Source organism: Hemicordylus capensis, chromosome 2 (genome assembly GCF_027244095.1).
Source record: "Hemicordylus capensis ecotype Gifberg chromosome 2, rHemCap1.1.pri, whole genome shotgun sequence".
NCBI classification, from domain to species: domain Eukaryota; kingdom Metazoa; phylum Chordata; class Lepidosauria; order Squamata; family Cordylidae; genus Hemicordylus; species Hemicordylus capensis.
This window is the reverse complement of record NC_069658.1, coordinates 145955784-145974182: the sequence shown is the minus strand read 5'-3', so window position 1 is coordinate 145974182 and position 18399 is coordinate 145955784. Positions and strand designations below refer to the sequence as shown.

The window sequence follows — 18399 nt, the reverse complement described above, 5'->3', positions numbered from 1 at the left end:
AAACTTTGGCCTGGCCCTGCAGTTCTTCAGGGAGGTGATCCAAGAAGGGGGCTAAAGAAAGGACTGGTATTTGGCATAGTATGCCTGGTAGTTTGTAATTCTTGTCAATAAAGCAGCGATCGAATATAAACACCTTCCAAATGCGTCTAATTTCTTTCCCTCTTTGTCGGGTGGGGTGGAGGAGGAATATCCCCTGAATTTGGAGATTCAACCACAATAAAATCCGTAGATGGATATTGCTTCAGAAAGGAATCATCTTGATCCGTGGAGGCATGAACCTTGTAAAAGGAGTCAAGTCGTTTAGATGTTTGTGGATGTGGAAGAGAGGAAGGCTTGATCCAAGAGGTCTTGGCCACTTTGAGAATAGATGGGTTTAACAATAGTGATACCGATGGACGGGCATCATCCTCGATTAATTGAAAAAAGGGGTCAGGTTCAGATTTATCCCCTTGAGAATGACGCTCCCAACGAAGCTGCCATACGTGAGACAAAGTCTGTATAAATATGGAAATCTTCCGATGGGGCGTTGGGCCCAAAGATATCCTATCGGATAGGGAGGATTCTGGGCCTTCTTCATCCGAGGACGAATCCGACAAGTCGGTCGATACCAGAGGCCGAAGTGGTCGAATCCGGAGCCAAGGGCAATAGTAGCCATAGCTGCCTACACAGGCAAGTTTCTGGGTGGAACCCGTTGAGGTAGAAGAGATGTAGTTCGGGGTGGAGGAGGAGGAGGCAAAGTTGTCGGTCCTGAAGGCGGATTCGGGATCAAGGCTGATGTCGAGTAAGCTGGTATAGAAGGGAGAGGAGAGGCAGAAGGTCAAAGGGGCAGCTCCACAGCAGTGGCGAACTTCTTGATGAGTGTAGAAATAATCCGCTTCTACCTCAACTTGTCTGGCGTAGCGCTCATCCAAAGCAGCTTCCAAGTCTCGGTTGGCCTAGCAGCATGGTTGCTCCGGAGGGAGCTCCTCAGGCTCAGAATTGTGCTTGGACTCATACACGGGATTGTGTGGGCTAGAGCCGTAGGTGACCTCGGTATCAAGGATAGTTTCAGTATGTAGAGTTCAGGATCGACATTCAGTATCGTGCGTCTACTTCTGCTTCTTTGTTGGTGCTTCAGAAGGAGCGCGACGGTCCTTCTTTCTCTTTTTGGCCGGCTGGAGACAGCGCGGTTTAGTCAATGCTGCCATCGAAATCAACACTACTACCGAACTCCTCGGTATCGACATCGAAGCCCGAGCCACAGGATCGACAGGTATATTCACCTCAGGGGTGCTTACTGAGACTCCTGGAGGGAACAAAATGGGCTGTAAGCCCTGGGCTGCAGGAGATGCCTGCATTAGACAAGGCCTGCATGGTGGACTGTTTGTCCGAGTCCGTAGACTTGAATGCTTGTTCCCAAAGCCAAGAACGAAGTCAAGAGGCTCGATTTTTGTGCGCCTGTTTGGTAAAGGCTGCACAATGCAGACAAGAGCCAACCTTATGGGATTGACCCAGGCAGAAAAGGCAGAGCTTGTGGCCATCGGTCGAAGGGATTTTGGATTTGCAGTGACCACACTGCTTAAATTTTGTAGTCTTTGCCATAGGCCGAAGAAGGTATCGGAGAAAAAACGGAGGCAAAGAATCCGCAGCATGCCGGGCCCGAAGGCTGTGACAAGGTGGAAAACGAAACTAGGGAGATAGCCGAGGGGGTGACCGGGGACAAAATAAAAATGCTAAGGAAGGGAAGTACTGAACAAAAATAAGGGGGAAAGGGGAAGGAGTAATGCAGTACTTGCAAAGAAGTCTAGCAACTAGCAGCTCAACAATGTGTCTTCGATCGTGGATGAAGAAAGACTGGAGAAGGAAGCCCGCGCAGCCACCTATATACCGAGGGGGAGGGGTTACCGCCAAAAGTTAGAACTCTAGCTTAGAAGCTCCGATGTGGTCTCTGCGCAGGCGCAAAGCCCATTCGTGTAAAGCACAGTGACCACATCGAAGAAGCCAATATTCACTTAAACATATAAAAATTAAAACATGAAATTGCTGGTTTCTGATATACATCAGTCAACAAAAAATTATTATAGAGGACAGGGAGCTAGCCAATACAAACAACTGAAATGATCCTAAAAATCACAGGCTAGGAAGCCAGACTTCAGTACCATGCAAGCTGGTAGATAGGACTGGTTAACCTAAATATAGGGAAGGAGTTAACATAATCATACTTCTGACAATTGTAACTGAAGTTAAATATGACAGGTTTGTAAGTGTACTTGAGTTTTAAAAAACTATTTGCCAACACAAGCCTCTAGAAAGCTGTGTGTGTGTGTGTGTGTGTGTGTGTGTGTGTGTGTGTGTGTGTAGACCCAGACTCATTAAGGGCATAGAACCATAAGGTAAACATGAACGCTAAATTTTTACCATCAGAAAAAGAGGAAGTGTAGGAAGCTCCATAAATCTACACTGGAGCAAACCCCATCTGATATCATTTGACTCTGAAAACAAAGTGAACAAAAATGAAATTTGTGTACTAATGTTTGGGATGTCCCTAAACCTTAGCTAAATGAGTAGCTCCCCTCGCCAAAAAAAAAAAGGGATTTGTCCACTTAATATGCATTTAATTACTGCATTTATATACTATTGTTCTATGTCAAAATACTCAAGATAGCTTGCATATCAGAATAATGGCAGATAATATAACATAACATAACATAACATAACATAACAATGATATAAAAGGAATGGGGAGAAGAAATAAATATATTCAGGCACTACTTATTTCATGCTGTTACATAATGAATGACATTATATAATTACCACGCAAAACTATCACTGTAGGAAAATGTTCTTGACTGTAGAGAAGAGGTGTATATACAGTGAGGGAAATAAGTATTTGATCCCCTGCTGATTTTGTCCGTTTGCCCTCTGACACAGAAATGACCAGGCTATAATTGGAATGGTAGGTTTATTGTAGCTGTGAGAGACAGAATAACAACAAACAAACCCTCAAAAGTCCAGTGCCCAAAAGTCAGCGATGGATTTGCATTGTAGTGAGGGAAATAAGTATTCGATCCCTTCACAAAAGATGTCTTAGTACTTGGTGGCAAAACCCTTGTTGGCAATCACAGAGGTCAGATGTTTCTTGTAGTTGGCCACCAGGTTTGCACACAACCCAGGAGGGATGTTGTCCCACTCCTCTTTGCAGATCCTCTCCAAGTCAGAAAGGTTTTGAGGCTGATGTTTGGCAACCCGAACCTTCAGCTCCCTCCACAGATTTTCTATGGGATTAAGGTCTGGAGACTGGCTGGGCCACTCCAGGACCTTCATGTGCTTCTTCTTGAGCCACTCCTTTGTTGCCTTGGCTGTGTGTTTTGGGTCATTGTCATGCTGGAATACCCATCCACGACCCATTCTCAATGCCCTGGCTGAGGGAAGAAGGTGCTCACCCAAGATCTAACGGTACATGGTCCGGTCCATCGTCCCTTCGATGCAGTGAAGGTGTCCTGTCCCCTTAGCAGAAAAACACCCCCAAAGCATAATGTGTCCACCTCCATGTTTGACGGTGGGGATGGTGTTCTTGGGCTCATAGGCAGCATTCCTCCTCCTCCACACACGGCAAGTTGAGTTGATGCCAAAGAGCTCGATTTTGGTCTCATCTGACCACAACACTTTCGCCCAGTTCTCCTCTGGATCATTCAAATGTGCATTGGCAAACTGCAGACGGGCCTGTACATGTGCTGCCTTGAACAGGGGGACCTTGCGGGCACTGCAAGATTTCAGTCCTTCACGGCGTAGTGTGTTACCAATAGTTTTCTTGGTGACTATGGTTCCAGCTGCCCTGAGATCACTGACAAGTTCCCCCCGTGTAGTTCTGGGCTGCTTTGTCACCATTCTCATGATCATTGCAACTCCACGGGGTGAGATCCGAGGGAGATTGACAGTTATTTTGTGTTTCTTCCATTTGCGAGTTATTGTGCCAACTGTAGTCACCTTCTCACCAAGCTGCTTGGCGATCGTCTTGTAGCCCAGTCCAGCCTTGTGCAGGTCTACAACCTTGTCCCTGACATCCTTCGACAGCTCTTTGGTCTTGGGCATGGTGGTGAGTCTGGAAGATGAGTGATTGCTTGCTTCTATGGACAGGTGTCTTTTATACAGGTACTGTAACAAGCTGGGATTAGGAGCACTCCCTTACAGAGGGTGTTCCTCATCTCAGCTCGTTACCTGCATATAGTGAAAAGACACCTGGGAGCCTGAAATCTTGCTGGTTGATAGGGGATCGAATACTTATTTCCCTCACTACAATGCAAATCCATCACTGACTTTTGGGCACTGGGCTTTTGAGGGTTTGTTTGTTGTTATTCTGTCTCTCACAGCTACAATAAACCTACCATTCCAATTATAGCCTGGTCATTTCTGTGTCAGAGGGCAAACGGACAAAATCAGCAGGGGATCAAATACTTATTTCCCTCACTGTATATATAACAGTGGGCAGGGGTCTGAGAAGAGAGGGGTTGTGAGGGAGGAAAGAGCCTTTTCAGGAGAAGGAGACTGCCACTGTATGAATTAAATGAGAAAACAAGATCTGTTAACTCAGGAAGGGAGAAAGAGAAAGAAAAAAAGGAAGGGGGGGAGACAGAGGGGAAGAGCAAGTGGAAGTGGAAGCAAGTGGTTGCCCCAGAGACCAATCTGGTTGCCGCATTATGAACTAACTGAAGTTTCTGAACTATGTACAAAAGCAGCCTCACATAGGGCACATTGAAGTAGTCAAGCCTGGAGAATACCAGCTGGTGCACCGTTTTGAGGTTGTCCTCTTCAAGGAATGAATGCAGCTGTCAAATCAGCCAAAGCTGACAGAAAGCACTCCTGGCCTTAGCCTCCACCTGAGATACCAGGGTGAGGCCTGGGTCTAGGAATACTCCCAAGCTCTGTACCCGCTGCTTCCAGGGAAGTCTAACCCTATCCAGCACAGGAAGATCTCAGATTCTGATTTTGGACTACAACTCCAATTTCTCCAGAATATTGGCCACTATGGCTGGAGATTATGGAAACTGTAATCCAACAACAGCTGGAGGGCTAAAGTTGTGCAGCTCTTATTTATATTGACAGCATTTTGATGAGATAAGTGTTAATTAAAAGAATGAGGGGCCCATTAACAGTATTTAAAGCATCTATGTATATTTTTACTGGCAGACATCCAGACTAATGACATACTCACGAAAGAGGTTTCTCATCATGCAAGGGTGAAGGGCAATTTTTAGTAATACCCCCCATGCCTCTGCAGCTGCCTGTGGTTAATGAATATGTCCCTGAGAGTCCCAAAATCCTCAGGGATATATTTTTGGGAGGGAAGGAGGTACTGAGGAAAATTGCCCCTTCCCACTTGCAGGATGAAAAATGTTCTCCCATGAACATGATATGTTAGTCTGAATGTCAGTCACTAGAAGGATTAGACTTCTTCATATAGAAAGATATATTCAGCAATTATATACTCCTTGTATAAAACCATGCCATAATTCAACAGAAATACATTGTTCTGATATATAATGTATAGCATAATTTATGTACTTTTTAAGCATAAATATGTAGGCCCAGATTTTTTTAAAAAAACTTGTAAAATCAGTTCTGCAAGTCAAATCGGGCTTTAAGATAGCTTTTCTTCAATAGGAGACCTCCAAACCACATGGCAAGCTGATTTCAGGACTAAAAAGAGTTCCAAAAGCAGTTACTGGCATGGCATGGGGTACCTACCATATCTCAAAATTTCCACTAGTCTACCTCCTTGCATGAGTCTGTCTGAATCCCAGCTGTAATAAATAAATCCAGAAGCATAAAAATGTCAAAAATACTAAACTGAACAAGGTCTCCTATTCTATTTTTAAAGACTATGTTACAGGCCAAAAGGATATAAGTGTATGAAAGTAGCGCCACTACAAGCGTTATTTTCCTTGGGTATGACAATAAAAAAATTAAATTTGATCTCCAGTATGAACAATGTTTTACTGACCAACTTCTGGATGAACTTCAAGTCTCTCTCTAGAATTTGACCATTTATATTATGAAGCTAAGTTGTTGAACTATATAAATTACCAGAATTTGATGCTAAATAAAGATACACAGAACATCTTGGAGACCAAATTCTCCTTAAAAGAATGAAAGTAACTTTTAAAGTGGCAATATAACATGAGGCCATATATAATTTTAAAAGTGAAATTAAGGTGCTTGATGCATTTCCCTGAACCCTCAAGACATCCTAGTTTCATTCAGAAAAAGAGAGAAAGCAGGATTCAGAATGAGGTTAAGTGCATCTTTTGTTAGTAACCCATATTGTTCCCTATGGTCTCATAAACAGGCTGCAGCTTTAAGTAATACAGCAGACCTTCAATTTACATTTATAGAAAAGCTGAACCAAAGAAGCTTGCACTCAAACAATTTTAATAACCTATTAAGTTGCGACTTCAGATTCATTTTATAATCACGTTCCTCAGGGAGCAGTGCTATCTGGATAAAGATAGATTTTTTTTTTCTTTTAAAGATAAATAGCATCATTAATCTGCAACATTTCTTTTCTATTATCTTTCAAAATGAGGAGTTATTTTGTTCTGATCTTGAGGTAATTAGCCTTCATTCAGCAGCCAGAAAATGACTGTGTTCAGAAAATTAAAAATATGTCATTAAGTGGAATTTACCATAATGTCATTTATCTTTATATAGTTCATCAGTGACAGCAATGGGCCTGGGAATCCATCAGCTTTTACCAAGGAAGCATTAAAACAAATTGAAAAACAGAATAATCCCAGGCACTCTTTAACAGAGTCAAAGCCATTTGGGTAATTAAATAGTGGTATTTAAAGTTTTAATTTAGATTTCCTCATCTGTTCATCAACAGTCAAATGAGATGTTCATATTCATAACTGTTTGTAATAAAAGGTTTCATAAAGCAAGAGGAATTATCAATGTTATTAAAAATGAAGGGCACAAAACTTTCAGCTACAAACAGAGAAACTTAATTTTCAGTGAACCCCTTTGACAAAATTAAAAGGAAAAACAAAACGTGTTAAATTTGCAACCTTTCAAGATGTGAACTGCAAACATTCTGAGAGGGTGTTTTCACCTAGAAATACAAATGAATTTGATAGTGTCTTGGTCTGATGTGACATTGACTCCCTACAAAATATGGTATATAAAGTGGACAGGCAGCCCCATGAACCCAGAAGCTTCCTCTTCTCTCAACCCCTCTGGAGCCATTTCCCTTCACTTTTCTCTTCCCACTTTAATGGTATATTATGTGAGTACAGATGCAAACCGTGCTTAACAAAAAAAACAGGCCTACTCATAACCATTGTTTGGTAACCCACCAAATATCATGGTTACAATATCTGGTTCTCTTCAGTATGCATTCAACACAAAACCCTGGACATTTACAGACGGCCTAACATTCGAGTCTCAAGTCAGTGTACACAGCTTTTGTCATGAACAGAATCTTCTGCTACCTTTCCTGGTTAGTTACCAACAGCTCAGACCCCAAGAGTGTCAAGCTGGTGGGTTGTTGTTGTTTTTTGCCCCAATAAATCACTTTACCTTATTTGCATGATCCACATTTGCCATTTTGTTGTCCATGACCCAGTTTGGAGGGATCCATTGCAGTTTTCACTACCCTCAATAGCTTGATATCATGCACAAACCTGGCCACCTCACTGCTTACCCTTTACACCAGATCTTTTATGAACAAGTAGCCATCCCACTAAAGATCCTTGGAGGACCCCACTTCTTGTCATCCTCCGCCCCCTTGCCCCCACTATGGTGTAAATTCTCCATTTATTCCTACTCTCTCTTCATACTTTCTGTTCTTTAAATAAGTCACCAGTCTATAATTGATATCATGAAACTTAAAAGAATATATACCTTAGCAAAAGATAGGTTGTTGTTTTTTAAAAAAAGCTAATTAAGCTGTATATATTTCATTTTCTCTCTCTAAAACTATAAAGCTTAAATATGATACAAAAATGAGTAACACACACAGTATATCTCTCAACTTTTCAGAACACACACACTTTTTCCCACCACAGCTTCAAAATTTCCAGAAATTTTACATCTCTCAGACGATGAAACCAGAAGACATTGCATTACAGAAATGGAATAACTAACTTGACACAAAATACAAAACCCCAGTAGGATGGTGAAAGCATGATGGAAAACATTTTAATTAAAAGCAAAGCAAAACTAGGAAGCATCCACCAAAACACCAGCAAGAAGAGTCATATCTCAAGATACTATAAAATATTTATGGATGTTTTATTGGAAGAGGGTTTTTTAAAATCAGGAAATCTCTTTTTTACGTTTTTAAGTAATATGTGTATGCTTATTTTGGAATATTTTTCTACATTGCTTTGTATGTGATGCGTATTTCAGAAAGATGTTTATGAATATGTTTGTTGTTTCTTTTTATAAAATGGTATTAACTGGTTTTATGTCTGGCTGTTATAGAGATGCCTCTGAAGAAGACTTCTATACTTCTTGACCTAAAGTACAATAGGCATTTGGTGCTCATATAAACAAGATACCACCAGTCCTGCTACTACTCTGTGTGTGTTTGTGTGTGTATACACACACACCCCAAGCTTTTCAACAAAAGTTCTCAAAGTGGTTTACATAGAGAAAGAATAAATAAATACAGCACGGTGATTCATTTAATGAACTGATCATTTGTTTAAAAAGCTTTTATAATAGTGGGTAGCATCCAGAGTGGCACTTGCAGAGGACTTGTTGCATTTGTGATGCTCCACAAAGTTGTGCTACTGCTATGGAAGAGGAACCTCCCAAATGTATATTGCTCAGCTGAACAATGACCAAATGGACCCTACCTCATCTCCTGTCCCTACACCACCACCACCACCCTGTCTTCAGAAAGAAAAACAGTACTACTAAAAAATTCTAACTGTAGCCATTTTATTTATGTATTATTGATTTTTCTATGTAAACCGCTGTGTGAGCTTTGATTGAAGAGCAGTATACCGCCTTGGGGCTATATTTTAACGAAAGGTGGTATAAAAATGCAAAAATAAACAAATAAATAAATAAATAAGTATAGTCATCCCTCACCAACTGCAAGGGTTCCGTTCCAAGAAAACTGGGCAGTTGGCGAATTGACGGTTGGCGAGCCATTGAAATAAATGGAAAATGGGGTTATGAGAATCACAGTCGCAAAAGGACCATAAAATACAGTAAAAAATAGAAAAAAAATCCTTCCAAATCACTACAAGTCAGTAAGAGGAGTGAAGAGAAACCCCCGAAAATCACCCCACCCCTCCCCCAAATCACAAACCACCCCAAAATTCGCAGTTGACCAGACCTGCCACAATTTCCCAGTTGCGGATACTCAAAACCACAATTGGGAAACCCGCGGTTGGCAAGGGGTGACTGTATATAAATATTAATAGTAATAGTAATAGTAAAAATAAACCACAAAATAAATTTGACACAATTAGATACAGTGACTGACATCCCAAACTAACAAAGCAGACACGCTATGAAGGAATGTGTGAAGATACAATGGGAAATCTCACACTACTCTCCTTTTCTCCCTCCGTGCACATCGTTGCTGAAGAACCCTTAGAGACCAGAGTGCTCTCATGCTCTGCAAGGGCTCTTCACAATCAAACACATTGCTGGCCCTCAGCAACGTAGTTTCTGATCTTGCAGAGCCTTTCCAGAGTGCAGGAGGCATGCCACACTCTAAGGGCTCTGATGCAACAGTGTGCACATGGGGGAAAGGGGGAGCTGCATGAGGGCTTCCGTCATGCCCCCACAGTCCCTCAAAGCACACACATTTTGTTAGCAAAGATGTCAGCCAGTATACTGACCACCTCCTAATAGCAACAACTATTAATCTAACCCCCCTCCTATCAGCAACAGCTCCTGCTACTTAAAATAACTTTTGTCATCAACATATATTCTGATCTTATTGCATTTCACTGTTACTGCGATTCTTCTTCTTCTGATATTCAAGAAGGAAGTGAAACCTATGCATAACATTTGCCTTTCCTCACCTTAAAAACAAATACACCCATAATGTCAGGTCTGGAGAGAGAAGGGATGTGCAAATTCTCATGAGGATTAGAAAGCTACCATCTGGGGCTTCAGAGTTTCCTCAGGGCTGAGGGTGGAGGAAGCATAGCAGCTCAATATCCGGAAATAAAGCCTTAATGTATGGAACCAATACATTAAGCAATACAATGTATGTAAGCAATATTTGTATAACAACAAAAGAGCTGCTCTCACAACTGTTATCTGGGTAGGACAAGCATCCTACCCAGCTTCAGGAGCTGTGTGCATTCCCAGCTTTCAGTCGTGTGCAAGTTAAAAGCTAGGAGGCACCTTACCCAGGTGGGAAGAAATGTTACACAATCACTTTCCTCTCCTCCGCCCTAGCTTTTAACTTGCACATGGTCTAAAATCAGGAGCAGACACAGCTTCCAAATCTGGGTAGGAGACTAGTCCTATCCAGTTAACAGTTCTGAGAACAGTCCTACTGAGTGGTCAAAATGAGCTGTGAATAAGAATTCTGAAATGCCCTGTGACACCATTTATTCTGAGCAATATTGTCTATATTGTGAGTGGCTTTGGATAAGACCACTGTTCCCTCTAAGGTATGCACACACTCACACATTTTCTGATGTCCACTCAGTTAACTTTAGATCCCGCTCAGGTTGAACAGGAAGGCCCCACTCTGAATGCATGTGTGCGCACACTGCCTTGATACTGCCACCCAGAACAAAACTGATTCCGCACAGAGATGAGCAAAATTAGAGGGACTACTGGATAAGACACTGACATATAGAGAAAGGAGGCACAGCTGCCCCTTGCTTCTATTCCATCCACATCACCACTATGTCCAAAGCACTCATGTGGCCCTGAAGAGTGCTGAACTTGACCTTGGGTTCAAACAAGAGATTTAGAGCGGCTTCAAAAATTGATGAGTAGCAAACACAGGCCTCCCAATATAAATACTACCATATACCCATGGGCCAATAAATATCAGTTTGGTTTATTAACCAAGTCTCTACCAAACTCTTCCAAATCCTTCATACTATAGCATTTGTAGAGGGCTTTGGAAAAAGCAGGGATTTATTTACTTTCTGCTGGCACACATAAGAAAGACTGCACACTTTAAGAATGAGGAAAACCTACAAGCTCAAACAGAGTAGGAATCCCTACCTTCCTCAGCACACAGAAAAATCCTAACCTCTCTTGCAATCTCCCTGTGCTTCTTGGAGAGTTTGAAAGTTTCTTCTCTCACTTGCAGCAAAGCTTCAGGATGTGGGACGGGGAACAACAGCAACTAGGACTGTCCCTGGGGTTTCTTTGCTCCTCAAAACACCCCACCATAGAGAAGACCATGACTTTATCTCAAATCTTCTGAGTCTGCTCAAGGGCTTGGAAGCAGGGCAGAGTTTCCTCTCACTTGTAATGCAGTTTGGAGGAAAACAGAAATGTCTGGTACTTCTTTCTTTTTCCAAATTGCAATGTAAAGAGTTTGTCGGAAACAGCTCAGATTCCTACGACTACTATTTATATACCACTTTTCAATACATTCGCAGAACAGAAAAAGAATAAGATAGCTCCCTGTCCCCAATGAGCTCCCAATCTAAAAACAAATACAAGGTAAAAACCAACAACAGCCACTGGAGAAAATGCTGTGCTGGGGTTGAACAGGGCCCATGCAAACGTCAGAGATAAGACCCTTCCCTCCCACAAGCTTAGAACATATGAAGTTGACTTATATCAAGTCAGACTATTGGTCCAGCTAACCAGTACTATTTACTCCAGGGTTGCACAATTTCAGTTATCCTGCAGATGTTGGACTACAACTCCCATAGTCACCAATTATTGGCCACTGTGGGGGGATGATGGGAGCTGTAGTCACAATGAACTTAATGGGACAAGTTAGTCTTGACTAACATGTCCCATTAATTTCAATGGGGCTACTCTTGAATAATTTAGTCTAGATGTCAGCCAGTAATTTTTAAAGGCCAGTTAACAAAAATCTTACATGGAAAAGCACATACAGACTCTTGCTAAAAACAAGGCTTAAATGGTAAAAAACAAAAATAACAAATATTAAAATATTTCATTTAAGTGCAAAGTGTCCCATCTACAGAAAAACTAGCAGCAGTAGAAAACTGTCACAACCTGCTTTGCAAAACCCAGTCACTTGGCATACAATCAGGCATGGCTATAACAGTATTAAAACAAAATTCCCAAGTTTAAGTTTGACTCTTAAGACTAACTTATACTACAATTCAGCTGCTAAGAAAGAAAAGGCCAAGTAAGGCTTCCCATGACTAAGTGGATTAATTCTTTAGTACATCACAATTACTGTTCGCCACACTGTTTCACTGAACATCTAAATAAGCATCCAAAGCTTATTTTGTGCAATGAAAAGGTTTGAACCAAAGAATAATCCCAATGTTTAAAAGTTCACACTTTATACAAAGTTTTAAAAAGTAATAAAGAAAATCTATAATAGAGTTCAGAATAATAGACATTTTAGGCAGATTTATGGGCGACATCTATCGACTAATGGATATCTTTGTCAAAGTAGTAGTGTCCAAATGTCGGTTTTATTTCTAGATGTCTCTCTCAGAATGTTTTCCTCCCTGATGTTGGGAGCTTAGCCTCAGCTTGTCACACATTTAAGCAATGAAAAGCTCGCTTGGGAAACAGCAATACCTAAAGGAGACAAATATCTTGCAAGTCATTGTGAGACAGCCCAATTCTGGTAGGAACCCAGATTATTATATTGGTAAACAGCTGGCCATCTATTTTGGTATCCTGTTGCTGAGAATGGTCATTCCAGATGTCTGAGGGAAAAAGCTGCTTCCTTTTTAAAGATACTGTTGCAGACATAGATCAGGCTTGAAGCACACCTTCCACCCAACTTCAGAAACAAACAAGTAACACCCTGATTTTTTTCCATAGCCAAGTTCTCTGACAAGAGGCAGTTCCAACGAAGCAAGTTGGCCACTGCTTCTGTAGATTATTGTGCTCACACCAAACTACTCACATTAGAAGTGTAATGAACCAGCAACCCGATTATAATCACAACATATGGGTTTGCCATTACATGTCTCAAATGAGTGTATCATTGATGTGAAGAGATATCTGCAGAAGCTATGACTATTTTGTATAACGGTAACCTATTAACTGTCAAAGGTTTTTGAACAGTTTAGCAAATGAAGCTAAAAATGCTTTTTCGGTTGGAACATCTAACTACTGTTAACACAGAATAGAAAACAACTTGTTTTAAACAAAAGGCACATTTTAGGTTACATAGGTTAATAATTCATGTTAAATACATGGAAAAACATTTAAATTTGAAAATAGCCATAGTATCTTAAATACTGACAGTGTTCCAAAACAAAAGAATATTTACAAGAAGCACCCAACATTGTCATGAGGTAAATGGGTATATTAACTATATTGCCCTTATGAACCTGAACAGAGTAAAGACCCATTTTTAATATTGCAGAGATAATGCAAAGTAGTTTGGTGGGACCGGACCCTCTCTGTGGCTGCCCTGGGGCTCTGGAATGCACTCCCTGTTAAAATCAGAATTTCTCATATCTGGCTATTTTTTTAAAAAAACAAACCTTAAGATACACTTCTTTTCTCAGGCTTTTAATTAATTTTAATTGGTTTTATATCATAATTGTTTAATCATTTTATTCTGTGTGTGTGTATATCTATATCTATATCTATATATCTCCTAGGTGTGCTAGGGAAAATGCGTCCCGGCAGCCCAGCTGATTGGCTGGGCTGCGGAGGCGCCTGATTGGCTGGCGCAGTGCACCCTGGAGAATTTGACCAGCGGCGGGCCAGGCTGTGGGTGGTGGCCGCAGGCCCGACCCGGCCCGGCCGCTGAGGCGAGGCAGTAGGCACAGGCGAGGCGGCAGCGGGCCCAACCGCAGCAGCAGGACTCGGCCCTGCAACCTGGGCAAGGGGGTGGGGGTGGGGGAGAGGTAGCCAGCCTCAAAGAGGCCAGCCGCAGAGGCTAGCAAGCAGCGGCAACGGGCCTGGCAGGTTCGGCCGCAAAGGCGGCACTAGGCCCAGCGGCGGGCCAGGCCGCAGAGGCGGCTCACGGCCAGGTGGAGTAGGAACCAGCTGCCAAGGCCAGACGCCCGCAGGAGGCTGGGGTGGGAGGGAACCGGGCGACGAGACTTCTGTGTTCGCTGCCCGGGCAGAGGAGCAGCAGTCGCTGCCCGGTAAGTACTGTAAAATGAAATGCAGGGGAGGGGGGAGGGGAAGGGCAGGAGAATGGCGAGGCGGGGAGGGGGCGAGAGAGTGGCGAGGCAGGGGAGGGAGGGGAATACAGCCGGCCCCCAAGAGAGCACAGATGCTCTGTGCAGGTTGGCTAGTTGTATTTTAACTTATGTACATGCACATGTCAGACAGTATAGAAATATGATATATAAATAAATGTGCAACATACTTCCTGTTTCTAACAATTTTAAAAGCCTAGGACTGAGCAAGCATGGGCTTATTTTCATAAGTGAAAGTGTTTTGAACACTCAAAAAAGTATCATACATGTGCTAAAGTATTGTTTATTAAGTCTGCTACAATTAGCAAAATTAGAACCCAAAACCAAATTTCTTAACTCCTGAACATTTTACTTTATCAATGGAATCATACTGCTTTAAAGACTACCTCAAGAACTTTACTATTGACCCACATAAGTTGAATGGCAAATAACCTAGTGAACTGTAGTTAGGACATGAAATTAAGATAATTTAAATGCCAAAACACAAAGACTGCCTTCAGTAATTAGTACTATTTATTTATTTTTTGCATTCCAGAAATGTGGTTAAACATTATTGAGCCTAGCAAGAGCCTTACTAATTATTATTGGGATGGGCCCCTATGCCCTACTCTGTTCATAGTGCCCCTTGCCTCCCTCCTTGTATTGTGTAAATTCAGTTCAGAACGGGCATGGCCTTTTTCTTGTCCTGCGTTTCCACCAGCACCTCATCCAGGGACTCCCCGAAGAGTTTACCCCCATTGAAGGGAGTGGAAGCCAGGTTGGACTTTGATCTAGCGTCCACCTGCCAACTCTTGAGCCAGAGCGACCTGCGAAGGACTACGTTAGCCGCTATAGCTCGAGATGATGACTGAATCGAGTCCAGGCTGGCATCTGCCATGAAGGCCGCTGCTTTAGCAAGCTTATTGAGGCCTTGCCTGAGCTCAGTCTGGCCAGGTTCCAACTTGTTAAGGAGGTCCTTGACCCATAATACCGAGGCTCGGGCCATGATAGAAGTGGATGCCGAGGCTCGAATGGAGTTGGCCGACGCCTCGTGTGCTTTGCGCAGGAGTGAGTCTGCTTTCCTGTCCTCTGGGCCTTTAAGTTGCTCGTCCCCCTCTCTGTTCACTATGGCTCCGGACACCAGGGCCACCACCGGTGGGTCTACTTTGGGCACCGATATTTCAGCCATAGCTTCCTCGGGGAGGATATAGTACTTCTTAGGAAAGGAGCTGGTGTGCCTGGTGGCCGCTGGGTTAGCCCATTCGGCCCGCATAGTGTTCCGGAAGAGAGCCGGGAAGGGCACTACCGGGGATTGGAGCCTGGGCGAGGGGAAAACCTCCCGTGCCAGTTGACCCGGGTTGCCCTGCTCCTCTGGCTGCGGGGCTGCATCGTTTATGGCTCTCCTGGCCTTAGCCAGCATTACATCGTAGGTATCCTGGGAGAACAACCTCAGGATAGGGCCCGGGTTCTGTGGGGCCTCCTCCCCTGACAGCTCCCCTTCCTCCTTGTCAGAGGGCTCATTCTCACTGCGATTCCCTGTGCTATCTCTGGGGGTCGGTGGGGACGTAGGTCTCGCTGGGGGAGGGGGTGAGACCCTTCCACTGGGACCAGCTTGATCCTCACTAGACCCCTGACCGCTTGCGGGGGCGACCCTTGAAGAACGCCTGCGTCTTACTGCGTGGGTGCGAGGAGGTGTCCTCTCAGGGCTGTCCTCGGAGGATGAGGACTGGGACCTTATCCCTGACCGTCCGGGGGTGAGTTGCGGCGGGGAGCCCCGTGGAAGTCTCGAGGCCCTCCTCATCTCCCTGGCCACTGCCTCCTTCACAGAGCGCGAGAGAGCTTTGGCATTCGCCCTCATCTCGCTGGCCATCATGTCCCGGACCCATTGGGCCCTCTCTTGCATACACTCAAAATCCCCGAACGCAGCACTCACCTGTCGTCGCGTGGGGATCGACGTCGTCTCATACCTGGTTTCGTGCTGGGCCGCCTGGGGCAGATGGTTGAACTGCGGAAGGCGCGGCCTTGCTAGCCCGTCGTCTTCCGAACTCCGTGCCCGGGTATATGCGGCTTGGGTGAGTGGTCTATGGACTTCCCCCAGCATGCGGACATCGCATGTGGCGTGGGTGAGAGGTCTATGGACTTCGCCCAGCCATCCGCTTTCCTCCGTGGCAAGGCTGAGAGGTCTATGGACTTCGCCTGCCGGGCCCCTTGTGTACCCCCGTCTCGGGTGCGCCTCCAAGACCTGCCCCCCGTGAGTGGGGAGACATGCCGCTTGGGGGTAGCCTAGGCTGTCCTGGTGGAGTAGTCCCCAAGCATTGTAGGCTGTGGAATCCACCTCAGCCTCTATGGGTGCCATATGCAGGAGGCCAGCAGGTGGCGCTGCTGCGTTGGCCCTCGGTCCTGCCGGATCCTCCACGTGGTTAGCTTCGGCCGTGGAGGGCCGAGCAGAGGCGGCAGACATGGGGCCAGCCCGCTGCGGGGCCAGGAAGGCCGGCAAGGCGGCGGAGCCGCCGGGGCCGGCAATGGCGGCAGCGGCCGCAACGGAGACGGCCTCGGCGGGCATGGTGGCGATGGCCGAAATGGGTGCGTCCCCGGCGGCCGCAGCCGCCGCCGGAGCCTCTACTGCACCCGGGTCCCCCGCAGTGGCGGTATGCGCGGCTGGGGCCGAAAGGAGGGCGGCATGTGCGGCGCTGGGGACCGCAATGGTAGCGGCCTCTGTGGGAGCGGCAGCGGCACCAGCCGCAGCGGTGGAGGCCCCAGTGGTGGTGGCCGCCATGGCGGCTCGAGCAGCAACTGCGGCGGGGGCGGAAGTGGTGCCTGCGACCCTGCTGGTCGCTCCAGGGGAGACTGGCGTGGCGGCGCTTGGTGGAAAGCCGCCTATCCCCGGGGCGCCTAGTAAGGAAGGTCCCGGCCGAGGCGGAAGGTCTGAGCAGGTGGGGGGAGCGAGGGACAAATGTCCGCTTCCCACCGGCTGCGCGCCGGCCACGTGCGTCCCTTGGTCTGTCGGCTGCTGTCGCGAAACGCTGCAGGCAGCCTGGATCAATATCCTCTCGCTCTGTCTGGAGGCAGGCAGGGTTGAAACCAACTTTCCCCCACTTTTTGTCCCCTTGGGGTTCTTTTTTCTTTTTCCCTGGCCCAGTGAGTCAGGGGGAGAGGAAAGGTGCCGCTTTTTGGCCCTTTTCTTTCCTGCCTTCTGTTCCTCCCCCCCGGTGCCCTCTGAGAGGGATCCCAGAAGGGAGTCCCCTGTCTGAGCTAGATTCATAGTTAGTATAAGGGAGCTCACCAGAGTAGAAAAAGTTGAGAAAGATCGTTCCTTGGGCAGGAGCCTGCCCAGAAGCGTCTAACCCGGAGCGTAGACAGGAAGGAACTGGGGAACTACGCTTGGGCATGCTGGGAGAAGGGGGACGGACCTACCTATTCAAACACCTGAGACTTCCTGTCTACCTGGAGCAAGGGGAGGAAGACAACCCATTGTAAGCTGTGACCTCCTACTTCGAGGGAGAAAGAGGAAACTGCATATGAACTTAGCCAAGCTGAAATTGAGGCACAGGTCCTTCTTTCTCCAAGCCTCAGAAAGCAATCTTATGAGATTTGGTGGAAAATGTTCATGCCAGCCACATCACACTTCCTTCCCACCCAACTTACTTCCTGAAGGACACATGCCAAATTGGCAATGGGGTAGGCAAGAGCACCAGATTGTACCGAGATGAGGAAGTCTAGCATATACCTATTTATCCATCTTAACCCCAGATGATGCATATTAAAGTAAAAAAAGGGAAATGATCAGGTTGCATCTAGTGTAGCTGGGATTATGTGGGGAAGTGGGAAAACAACCTTAGTGTCTGTCTTGCAATCTGGAGAATGTATCCCCTGCAGGAAGGAGGAAACTTTACTAGAACATAAGCAAGAGTCTCAAAATCTAAAAAAAAAAAAAAAAAGAATCTTTATTATTCAATAATTATCATCTTCCTGGCCAAAACTTTAAAGGATGATCTTGAGATGGAGAAAGAAACGAGAGAGAGAGAGAGAGAGAGAGAGAGAGAGAGAGAGAGAGAGAGAGAGAGTGAGTGTTATACTTGGTATAACACATGACAAAAATAAAATGTCTAGGTATGGTAAATGACCT

General features: G+C 45.0%; 1 protein-coding gene across 2 annotated transcripts in view; it reads right to left on the bottom strand.

Moving 5' to 3' along the window:
- ZCCHC7 (zinc finger CCHC-type containing 7) overlaps positions 1–18399 on the bottom strand; it is a 215735-nt gene that overhangs the window by 120567 nt on the left and 76769 nt on the right. The window lies entirely within an intron of this gene.